A 10,568-nucleotide genomic window follows, 5' to 3' on the forward strand; every position below is an offset into this window, starting at 1 on the left:
GGTTCTGGGCAGGTTGGAGGCTGTGCTTCACCACCTTCTCCATCCAACTGTGCAGAGCACCCTAGTGCTTTAGGGAGATGGCAGCTGTGGTATAAAGTGTGTCACCAGGGGGCTGGGAGAAAATCCTCTAAAAGAGCAGATCCTACAAAGAGAATGAAGTTTCCTCACTAGCCAGAGAGAACAAGGTCTAAGGTCAGTGATGAGTGTGGGGTTAGCTGTCTGGAGATTGGCAGTGGCTTGGGCAGCAGACAGCGGAGTGACCGATAATATAGGAAAAATCACTAACACTTTATAGTGCGTTCTATGAGTCAGGCACTTTCCACTCACTCAATTTTCAGTACAACTCTATGACAAAGGGAATACTCAATGCATCTTATAGTGAAGAACCGAACCAGCACAGAGAGTTAACTTAGCCAAGGTCACACGCTAGTCAGCGGCAGAAGAGGGGACTCAAACCCAGGCACTGGGCTCCAGAGTCCAAATGTCCTCCCTCTCCACCTCCCAGAGAGCACATAGACTGGAGGAGCCTCAGGAACAGTCTGGTTACACATCAAGGCACCTCGGGAAGCCTCAGGAATATATCGAAAGAGGAATCAGGGAGAAACTCAGATTTCCTGCTGCTTATGCAAATGTGACATAGCAACACAAATATTTATTCTTTCTAGTGGATAAAGTCTAGACTATAACTGGTAAAGGCAAAGGTAATTATTACTGATAAAAGGCTAAACTTATTTTTATTAAAACTACATATTTAATGTACTGATAGGGAATAACCTCCAAGATACAGTACATAAAAAAAGCAACGTATAAAACTGTATAGAGAGCACTACTATGAGGTGGGGTGGTTATTTTTATAGGTGGCAGAGGAACTTATACATAAATATATTCTTGTTTATGTACACATCTCTGGAAAGTTTCAAAGAAACAAGTAACATGTTCATTTCTAGGAGGGAAACTAGGGAGCAAGGAGTTAAGAGTGGAGGGAACTGTACTGTTGGAACTTAAAAAAACCTTTTATTGACGTTTAGTATCATAAATACATACTAAATATATTCCTTTTTCTCTCATTTTTTAAAATTATGAAATATTTCAGATAGAAAAGTAGGTCCAGACAAGAATGTAACAAACACCCACCAACCCCTGAGCACAGAAAGTAAACCCCGTGAGAGACCCTTGGCATCTCTCCCTCATTCTATCCCCCTCCCCACAAAGTACCCACCATCCTGCACTTGGTGTTTACGACTCTCTTGTACGTTGTCACATTCTTACTGCAAATGCATATATCACTTAACAAGGTAGTGTTTTGCATGTTTCAAAATTTTATATAAATAAAATTGTACTTTAGGGATCCTGCAACTTGCTTCTTTTAAGTCAACATTCACACATTACTTTTAAAAACCCTACTTATTCAAACATAATAGTTTCCCCAATCTAAAAAAAAACTCATATCCTTTACCATCTCATGTTAAAAGCCTTTAAGCAGCAATGAAATAAGAAATAATAAGACAACCTACAGACTCAAGCCTATCCTCTAACAAGATCCAAATTGTGGGTATTGTTCCAAAAGGGCATTTAGTCAAAAGTTACTATTTATTGTATTTACCACATTTCCTTGATTCTAAAGCACCATCAGTTTATAGGGAGATTAAAAAACCAAAATAAAATTCTATGCTGGAGATGTTAGTATTTGAAAAACATGTCTTAGATTCAATGAAATGGTTCAAATTGAAGTACCTTAAAATACCCTTACAAATTGTCTCAACCTCCCTCAGCAGATCATAAACATTTTTACCAGTTTTTTTCTATATACATATTATACATTAGTATGATAAACTCTTGAAACATATGGAAATGAGAAATGGCATGCTAAAAAACCAAATATAGAAAAATGTTGCGGTTAATGATCTATGAATAACAGTTACATTCTTCAGTTATTGAACAAATATTTTTTGAAGAGAAATTTAATAAACATTTGAAAACATCCATTGAACAAAGCATGGGGATGGAAAAAAAATTACATAGATGCTGCAATCAAGATTACAGGCTAACAGGGGAAACAAAACACAAAACCTAGTAATTGCAACATGAAGTAAAAGTGTTAAATGCCATAAGAGCAGTTTGGAGAACATGGTGTGAGGGGGAGATAAATAACAGGAGACTCAATGGAAAATAAGCCATGGGAACTGGATTTGGATAAAGAGGCAGAAGGTGAACACAGCATTCCAGGCAGAAAAAATGGAATGAGTAAAATGACAGGGAGGGGTACAAATATATAGATAACTGAAGAATTCAGTTTGGCATAGAACAAACAAAAGTAAGTGAATAACAAGAGATGGGGTCAGCTCACAGCGGGCACACAGTTAAAAGGTACTCCAGCTGTGTTTGCAATGAACTATGTTAGGACATTTTCTGTGGGAGGGAAACCGGCAGAGTAGTTAAAGCTTGGACTCTAGAATCCAAAAGTATGGATTAAAATCCTAGCTCTGCCATTTACCTGTGTGATCTAGACAGGAGACTCAACTCTCTGGGCTTCAGTTTCACTTATAAAATATGGATAATTGCAGTATCTACCTCACAGGTTGTTATATAGATTTAGTAAGATAACGCATGTGAGCACTTAGAAATAGTGAGGCCCATAGTAAGTGTTCAATAAACACCAGTTATCGCCATCATTAGGCCTAGGAGTCAAGACTGCTCTAGCAGCAATATAAAAAAAAGATTAGCAAGGGAAAGGCATGGAGAAAGAAAGAAGAGCAAAGAGCCTACTGCAACTCCAAAGGCAGTGGAAATGAAGGAAGGAATACAAGACACACCAGATTTGCCTTGGCAGCAGACTGGATGTGGTCAGCCACAATGATCAAGTCAAAGGTGAGCCTCGGAATTCCAGTTTGGATAACTGGAAGAATTCATTCACTTCTTCAGGTCATATGTGCAGAGTAACTGCCATGTGCTAGGTGTTGATAAAAAGGCTGGGTCCTAGAACACTGGAGAAGAGGCACAGAAACTGGCTTGGTAAGAGAGAAGTTTCACCTTGGGGTCATCCTCCAATCAGGGTGATAGTTTCCTGTTTCCTCATATGTCTGGTCACTTTGGATAATATCCTAGACATTGTGATTGCTATAGTAAAGACCCCAGATTCTGTAATATTCTTCCTAGGAGTTAATGTTTTTGTTTTGTTTTGCAGACAATTAACTTGGCTGGACTTAAACTCCAAGTTCTAACTCCCCTATGGTTCAGTTTTCTTAGTGTTAGATGTGCTGTCTTGAGGCTGCTCAACACATGTATAAGTTTAGGGGTTGGCAAGAGATTCAAGCTGAGTTTATACACAGTATTTAAGGTCGTCCCCCCCGCCCCCACCACAACTGACATCTTTTCTAGGATTCTGCTCCTTACTTTCCAGCTGTGTGATCACTCTGAACTTTGTCCTCTTTTCTTCAAGCAAGTAAGATTACAGGTTATCCCAGTTTTAGCCATCCCATCATGTCACCAACTGGGGCCTTCTCTGAGGCTAAAAGCCATAAAAATGGAAAGGTATGCACTGTTGGTCCCTTCTTCCAAGTGTAGACCTCATTCCAGTTTCTGCCTGCTTTTTGTCATTCTTGAATGCCATCTGGTAGTTTTTAAAACTTTTTCAAGTTTATAGTTTAATTTTTTGTTTTGGTGAGGAAGATTGGCCCTGAGCTAACATCTGTACCAATCTTCCTCTTTTTGCTTGAGGAAGGTTGTTGTTGAGCTAACATTTGTGGCAATCCTCTTCCATTTTCTATGTGGGATGCTGCCACAGCAAGGCTTGATGAGTGGTGCATAGGTCTGTGCCGGGGATCTGAACCAGTGAACCCTGGGCTGCTGAAGTAGAGTGTGCAAACTTAACCACTACACCACTGGGCCAGCTCCTAAAGTTTACAGTTTTTATCTGCAGAATTGTCCCCAAAGGTACTACTCAGCCATGACCCTTCATTAGCAGTTTTAAAAAGTTCTGGTCTCAAGATCCATTTATACTCTAAAGAAAAGTATTAGGGTCAACAGAGAGCTGTTGTTTATGTGGGTTATATTTATCAATATGTACCATGGTAGAACTTAAAACTGAGAAACTCTTAAATATTTATTTAAAATAACAAGTTCATTACTTATTAACATAAATAATACATTTTTTCCTTAAAAAAAAGGCATTGTTATGGCATTGCTTTATATTTTGCTATCTTCTTTAATACCTGGCTTTAAAAAATATACCCAGTTCTTTTATTTGCTTCTGCATTTAATCTGTTGCCACATGTTGTTCTGGTTCAAACATATTAAGAGAATTTGGCCTTACAAAAGGGAGATTCACGGGGACCGGCCCCGTGGCTGAGTGGTTAAGTTCTCGTGCTTCAGTGGCCCATGGTTTCGCCGGTTTGGATCCTGGGCATGGACATGGCACTGCTCATCAAGCCATGCTGAGGTGGCATCCCACATGTCACAACTAGAAGGACCCATGACTAAAAATATACAATTATGTACCAGGGGCTTTGGGGAGAAAAAGGAAAAATAAAATCTTTAAAAAAAAAAAAAGGGAGATTCTTGTAGACCCACTGAAAGGGTTTCCAGAACTTCCAGGGGGGTCCTTGGTCCACACTTTGAGAACCTCTGCCCTACACTATCTTTTTTTTGATCCTATAAGGTAGTAGAGTAGGTACTACATTAGTTCCATTTTATAGTTGAGGAACCATTGGCTCAGAGAAGGCAGGAAAGGTACCCAAAGTCAGACAACTAGCTATTAAATGGCACTGGTAGTACTTCAAGTTGGACTTTAAACTCAGTGCCCTTTCTTCAAAACCCCAATCTAGAACTTTCAACATATATATTGATGGCAGATTTTGTGACTATATTGAACCAAATAAGGGGGTAAATTTTCCAAGTTTATAAAATGAAACAAATTCAGATCTGTTAAAAAAAAAATAAGCCTTAAATATATAATAAGTGCATTCAAACTTCTTTGCATAATAATATACCTTTGATGTTTTAAGGCAACACAGATTTTTACCCCACATAAACAGAGTCAATCCATCAAAGTTAAGGACATTTTCCAACACATTCTACTTTGCGAATTATTAGCTGGCTTTTTATATAGCTTTTGCTCATCATTTCTTTGACCATCAATTTTATTTTCTCTTACATGTGGAATAGCCAAAGTTTCCTATGCTTACAGAAAGATCTTAGAAGTTACATTTGAGAATTTTTGGTGAAAATGTTAAGATGTGAGAGAGGTTGCAGAAAAATAATTATCATTGTATTATATTTACAAATACTAGAGCCAAAATGTAAGAGTGCTACATCTTAAAATGCTTTATCTGTTATCGAAGTTGTATTTACATTATAATGGGGTTAGCAATGATATTTAAGAAAGACTATAAAAATCTTTACTTAATAGATTGCAGTAACTCTGGATTTGCTTAAACTACATAAACTAGAACAGCTTTATACCAGTATCTATGTTTGTTCAATTCAAAGTTAGCTTGCTATTCAACATCTTTGATTTTTATTCACTTAAAAAATCTATTGTATTGGTCAGACTGGACTCTCAGATCTATGGCAGCCAGAACGATGTCCTGGAATACACAGCTTTTCATTCTCTTAGGCTGTAAGAATCTTTAATAAAAAAAAAAAAGAACAAAACGAGTAAGACATCTGTTTCTGTAGAAAACAAGCAGCCTCAGATATCTTCTCTGTGGTTACTACCATTGTGACTTTCTTATGAATGATCATTAAGACAAGGAGTCAGGAAAGTTGGCAGAGGAATGTGTACAGCTTTTTTGAGATACTTACTCATGGCTATAAACACAAAGGTAAAAGCAGAAATATTCAAAGTGCCACATGATAAAAGAGTTTATACACTGATTTCAACTTTTAGTGGTACTTTCTGATTGTGGAGGTGTAACATTCTATAACCCAGAAGTCATGTTATGCTTGAATAGTGGCCCTTATTGCTGACTGTACTGTAACACCTCCCATGTAGAGCAGCACTGATGCCTGGGTCCTATGCCAAGCTAACCCACACAGAATTGCTGAGGGTGAGGTACAGAGCCTTTTTTTTTTCTGGTGAGGAAGATTGGCCCTGAGCTAACATCTGTTGCCAATCTTCCTCCTTTTGCTCGAGGAAGACTTGCCCTGGGCTAACATCTGTGGCAGTCTTCCTCTTTTTGCTTGAGGAAGAGTGTCCCTGAGCTAACATCTATGCCAATCTTCCTCTGTTTTGTATGTGGGATGCCACCACAGTATGGCTTAATGAGCAGTGTGTACGTCCATGCCTGGGATCTGAACCTGTGAACCCGGGGCTGCCAAAGCAGAGTGTGTGAGCTTAACCACTATGGGACCAGGGCCCCCTCACCCGCCCGACACACAGTCTTTTCAAAAAAGCTCCTCAGGTGATTCTAATATGATGCCTCAGTTAAGAACCACTGTGTTAGAAGAGGCGACTAAGGAAACCCAAGAAAATATTTCACACTCTAAAATTACAGGAAAAAAGAAGCACTTTCACAAGAAATGCTCAAATGTGGGAAATATACCAATTACATTAAATGAACAAAAATCAACAATTGTAATTCTAATTGTATTTTAAACTAAAAAATTAGCCAGATTAAGAAGCAAAAGTGCTCCCAAACTAGTAGGATGCACCTTGGAGGCAGAGGAGGAACACACAATTTTCAGACTTCTTTTTAAAAAGTATTTAGGAAAAAGAGGTATTTACTCCCGAAGGCCATTACAGCCATTTTCATAACATCTAAAAGTGATATGGAAATTCCAAATCTGAAAATATTGTTTGAGGTACAATCTGCAGTAATTCTAGGCATCTGCTTAAGAAAAGCCGTGAGAATATAAGAGGAGAGGGTAAGCAGCAGACGTGGTAGATGACACAGGAAGAGCAGTTATGCTCTAAAAACCTTTAACGGAACAGGGAGACGTTAGTTTGGGGCCTCCTGCCTGTTGGCAGACACAGCCAGCCTGCTACATCTCTAGCCCCATCTAACCAACATGTGGGATGCCTGATAAAAACCGCAGCACCAGGCAAACAAAACGCTAACACCAGTGAGTGCAAATTGCTAGTGGACCTTAAAAAAATCAGAATCCCGTGAAGTAAAGAAAAAGATTCTTCGTAGTCCACTAAAAAAATAAAGACTGCATTTCTGAAAAAAAAAAAAAAAAGGTACTCAAAGGACAGAAGAAAGTTGGAAAATGACAGCCCTAGTACAGACCTAGAATACAGTACAAACAAGAACGATGGTAACTTCTGAACGTAGGTGTGCCAGGACTTCCTCTGCCACCGAACATCCCACTGACACGTTATCCACATGGGCTAATGAAACCCTTTGCTTAAAGTGCCTAGAGTTTTTCAGGAGGAACAAAAAGTCACTGCATGATTAATTTGTAACCAGGGAAGAAATGAATTAGAAAAATTTCAAAAATAACCAACTTAACACTATAAACACTTTTTCTCCAGATAAGGTTAAAAAGAAAAAAATCCTGCTAGCAAAGGGAAAGGAGAAGCGTTAATAAATTCAATCAATAATCCTAAAACCGTTGTTTGCTTCAAACACTTTCTTTCCTCTTCCTCCACTCACCGAAAGCAAACTCAAGTAGTAATATTCTTTCCTATCCTAGAGGGACTAATACTGTTCTAGTTATTATCAATAGCTACTATTATGAGTAAATACTACACAAAAGGCCTTGTGCTAAATGTTCTATGTACATTATTTCCTTTAATCCTCACTGTGCCTATAGGTGCTATTTTTATTTCCATTTTACAGACAAAAAAAACCCCTACACTTAGGACACGCAACTAGCAAATAGTATAAAGTGGGGATCAAAAGCTAGGTCTGACTCCATAACCCGTGCAGGTAACTATAAACTGGAGCAGTATTTCTCTTAGCATTCTTCTTTCAAAAGACTGAAGTTCACATGCAATTTGGAATAAATAAGCAGAAAGGGGGCACAGGAAGTGGTGAAGAAGTACTTCATAATTGATCAAGATAAGAGCACCTGCACTGCTTTTTTAAGACAAGAAAAAGGCCTGCAATAATATAAAACCCCCAACTCTTTTCTGGCCCTGTTATTACTAAAATGGACATGTTTTTCTTTAACAAGATGGTCAAGCACCACCTACAAACCATAGTAAATAAATCACTTGGTTCAGCGGCGGGGAGGGCATTACGCAACACTTCCCAGCACAGCCCTCGCCAGGATATTTTACGGCCTCGGCACTTGGGCCCCTCCTCCCCAGCTAGACAGCCTGGCTCCTTCGCATTCCCCTCAGGAGATAGGGTGGAAGCACACAGCTCCACTTTCTAAGGCAGAAAGGGCAGCTGAAAGTCCTGCTCGGCCTCTCTGGGCAACCACAGGCGCCAATAAATCAGCCACAGGCGATTCTCTCATCCCCTTCCTGGCTTGAAGTGGTAGCAAGACATAATGCAAAAGAGCGCTGACTGGACTGGGGAGATAAGTGATCTAGAAGCCAGGTAAATCTCCCTGAGCCTGTCTCCTCATTTGTAACATGGCGATAATGCTACCTCCTTTTTGGTAAGTAATCGAAATTCATCTATGAGAGCAGCTAGCCACTGCAGGTACTCAATAAACAGCGACCAAACCTGAGTAGAGTCCATCTCCACTACCTCAAAATAAGACTTCAGGGCAGGGCTGGGCAAAAAGGTACAGCAAGTCCTGTGAGGTCCTCCCTTCTTTCTTGCTGACCACCCCTGTGATGCTCCACTGCTTCCTGATAACCTCCGAGCCCTAAGAACTAATCTATTCCATGTACTATCCCATCAGTGTTTTGTTCCCTATTAAGAAGCTGACATCTGATAACGGATTAACAGTTTATCCTTAATTAAAACACATCCAGATTGCTAAAGAGGACTTTGATGCCTTAACTTAAGGAAGCAACCAATGCTGCAAATGTTGGTTATTCCTGCAGAGAATAGGGCTGAGTTTTGGGGGGGACAAGCTTTGAGCTCCAGAGTACATCGCAGGCAGTCTACTGCACCTAGAAAAAGTGCCAACCCCATTCCTTAAAATACCACAGCCATCACACACTGGACAAGCCTGATTTCTCCATAACCTGAATCAAACTAATTATAATCACCTCTGTGAGCGGGTTAAACCGGCACTGGACTCCTGATGTGGTGGAGAGTGCAAGGACCAAGGCGTCTGGAGCCCTGGAGGCCAGTTACCCAAGTGTGGGACCTCATCAAGCTACACGCTCTTTAGGCCTGGTGTCCTCATCTGTAAAACGAGAGGGATGAACTGGATTTTCTATAAGATCCCTTTCAGCTTTGTGATTCCAAAGTGTACTTTACACACTTGACAAAATCCTATGAGAATCAACAGCTTTACCAGAAAGATTTAAGTCTCAAGAGAATGAATGCCAAATTTAATACCTTGGGGAAAAACGAGCGTTAATTTATGAAACACGTTGGCTGCTGTCAAGTTCCAGGTACAGCGCTAGACGCTGCCTAAGCAGCTTGATTTCTCCAAATAATGAGTGCCACGGAAGGCAGTGATGAATGGGGAAAGCTTTAAAGAGAAAAACTGGATTTGCTTAAAATGAGATTAATATAATCTGAAAAAGGATAGTAATGAATTATAGGGGGGACTTCCTGCTCTACAAACGGGTAAAAACAAACGGGGGTGGGGAAGGGAGAAGGAGGGCAGCGGCCGCAGCGTCTCGCACGCTGCACCTGGAGACCCGCCCACTTGTGAGGCCGGCGCGGCCGCCGGGGGAAAGCCGTGGGCCCGCCGGGGCTTCCCGCGCCAGCTCGCACCCAGGCCCGCGGCGCAGAGGGCGCCATGCCTTTGCGGCGCCCCGCGCGCCTTCCCGGCCTGAGTCAGGCCCCGGCAGCGCCTCGCGCGGGCAGCGAAGGGCGACTCTGTGCATCCTCGGCCCAGCGCTCACACGCGGTTGCTATTTTCCTCCTTTGCCCTGATTGACATCTCAAATGGACCAAAAACACCCCTCTCCCCAGCTACTTGCATCTGTCCCGCGACCGGCGCAGCTGCAGGCCGCCGCCCTGGGCGGCTCGCGGCGGGAGGGACTGAACCCGGAGCAACCCACAGGGGCCGGGCCGCGTCGCTTACCCAGACGCCGCCGCGGCGGCCAGCCGGCTCCTCCGTGCGGGAGGGGCGGCTCCCGCGCCGTGTACGTCACGCGGCGGCGCCGGCACACGCACCCCGCTGCCCGCTCTCGCGCGGCTTCCCGCGCCGGCCGCCGCGCGATGGGCCCATGTGATCGCGCTCCTGGTAGCCGAAGAACGAGGGGCGCGGGGCCGAAGTGTGCGTGCGTGCGTACGTGCGCGCCTGCCCGCCCGCTCGAGTGGTCAGGCAGGGGTTGGCGTGCGCTGGAGGCGCCTCCGTCGCGGTCCCCAGTCGTGACTCTGTAGGCGGAAGCGTGGAGACAAGCCTGAGCGTCACAGGCTCCCCACGCACAACCGCGTGACTTGGGGACTTTCCCCAGGGTGTGCAGAAGCATGGGCACCCCCTCAGTTCGGGGGTGGGGGCAGGGAAGGATGCGCCCGCGTGTTCGCGGGGAGAGGGCTGAGGGC

At 42.6% G+C, this 10,568-nt stretch overlaps 1 protein-coding gene across 10 annotated transcripts in view; it reads right to left on the reverse strand.

Annotated features, from left to right (window-relative positions):
- The window catches only part of ZBTB25 (zinc finger and BTB domain containing 25), a 42,287-nt gene extending 31,891 nt beyond the window's left edge, over window positions 1-10,396 (reverse strand). For 5 of the 10 annotated variants that reach the window (XM_070513773.1, XM_070513774.1, XM_070513772.1 and 2 more), the window contains exon 1: window positions 10,105-10,273. The gene's annotated coding sequence lies outside the window, so the exon portion shown is untranslated. Of the gene's footprint in view, window positions 1-2,813; window positions 2,950-9,112; window positions 9,253-9,407 lie in introns of those variants that run through there. The other 5 variants (XM_070513770.1, XM_014855278.3, XM_014855279.3 and 2 more) reach the window with 5 other exon arrangements.
- Between the last annotated feature and the right edge of the window lie 172 nt (window positions 10,397-10,568).

The sequence above is a fragment of the Equus asinus genome, chromosome 7 (assembly GCF_041296235.1).
Source record: "Equus asinus isolate D_3611 breed Donkey chromosome 7, EquAss-T2T_v2, whole genome shotgun sequence".
Classification (NCBI taxonomy): Eukaryota; Metazoa; Chordata; class Mammalia; order Perissodactyla; family Equidae; genus Equus; species Equus asinus.